Below are 1,459 nucleotides of genomic sequence, written 5' to 3'. Positions count from 1 at the left end.
CATCTAACATCAGCTACGATATCTCTAGTACCACGACCCCTTCTGAAACCAGCCTGGACTTCTGGTAGTTCTCTGTTGATGTGCTGTTCCAGTTGTTTTTGGATAATCTTCAGTAAAATCTTGCTTGCATGTGTTAAGATGAGTAAAGTATAACTTTGGTTAATGTTTATAATGAGAAACAAAATACAAGGATCGCTGTTATAGTAGAGCCTTGGTATATTAGTACCTTACGTAAGCATGCTCAGGGTGGGTATTGTTATGTTGGGGGACTTAAGGAAGAAATCAGAGAAAAAGCTTAATGCAGCTTTATTTAAGAGGTGGAGGGAAGCTCCCAGGTGAGTTCCTCATTCTGGAGATGCAGAATGGGGAACTCACACTGTGAACTTATTGGGGAGAATCTTTATAATAGAGTCTTTAGAGAGGGACATTTCACTCTGATTCACTATCCACCTGCTAGCTTAGCGAGACAGGCAAGGCTGTTTGCTATTCTTATCTGAATCAGGCAAGGCCATCAGAGTTTGAGTTCTGAATGCTTCATGCTTCTCTTTGTCTCCCTTTGTCCAGACTTAATATTCCAGCCTCTTAAGTGATAAAACAAGGCGACATATCTTTCTTTTGGCTATTTCCTAATGAACAGGCGCGAAGATCTTGGGGTTCAGAGGCTGGAGTGAGTCAGTCCAGGATTAGTGGCCAGGGGAGAATTAAGTTGGTCATCTCCTTGATCTTGTGAAGTAAGAACTTACAGAGACATGGAATGATTAATAACAATATGCTTATGATTACTATTGGTCTTAGAGAAGGAAGAATTTAAGCTATAAATGGGGTTTTTAGTTAATTTGGGAGAAGGCTTGTCCTGAAGAAGTGTTGTCCTGGTTCAGCTACAGAGTGTTTATGCTAACATTGTGTATACAGTTCTCATGTTCTGTTGCAGAGGGTGCTAGATGCAAGAGGGCTTAGTCTGCTTATCAGGCTCTGGTTTTCAGAAGGGAATGAGTCCTAGAATGGTGGAACACTTAGTTTGGTTTGATGAAATGGCTTGAGGTGTTTTGGTGGAGTGTGGTCTAGAGAAATTGATTGGTACTTCTGCTAGCAAAGGTCGTTGTGAAGACGCACACAATAAAAAATAGGAAAGGTTGGTTACCCTTTGACTTTGGTTAAAGAATAGTAAGGTGCTTTGGTTAGTTTGGACCCAAGTTTGGGCCTTCACAGTTTTGGCTCTCCCGAGACTTGTTCTAGTATCATCTGCTTAGCTTGGAGAATGCCATTGGAGACTTGCACTTCGGTGTTGGCATCTAGAGTGTATTCTTTGCCGATATGTATTGTGCTAGAGGGCAAAGAGCTATATTTATTAGGATGATAGTGTGGAGATGAAAAGACAAGGAAAAATGGGGTTGCCTTCATAGTAAAAAAAGTAATTTCTAGATCCATCTTGAAGTACATCGTGAGTGACAGGATTATA

The 1,459-nt window shown here is 40.8% G+C and overlaps 1 protein-coding gene across 1 annotated transcript in view; it reads left to right on the top strand.

Moving 5' to 3' along the window:
• The window catches only part of BLVRA (biliverdin reductase A), a 158,619-nt gene that overhangs the window by 107,757 nt on the left and 49,403 nt on the right, over positions 1-1,459 (top strand). The window lies entirely within an intron of this gene.

This window comes from Elephantulus edwardii, unplaced genomic scaffold (assembly GCF_000299155.1).
Source record: "Elephantulus edwardii isolate Elephantulus edwardi_28Jun2011 unplaced genomic scaffold, EleEdw1.0 scaffold00234, whole genome shotgun sequence".
Classification (NCBI taxonomy): Eukaryota; Metazoa; Chordata; class Mammalia; order Macroscelidea; family Macroscelididae; genus Elephantulus; species Elephantulus edwardii.
Note: the sequence above shows the minus strand (reverse complement) of the source record. Positions and strands in the feature narration are given on the sequence as shown.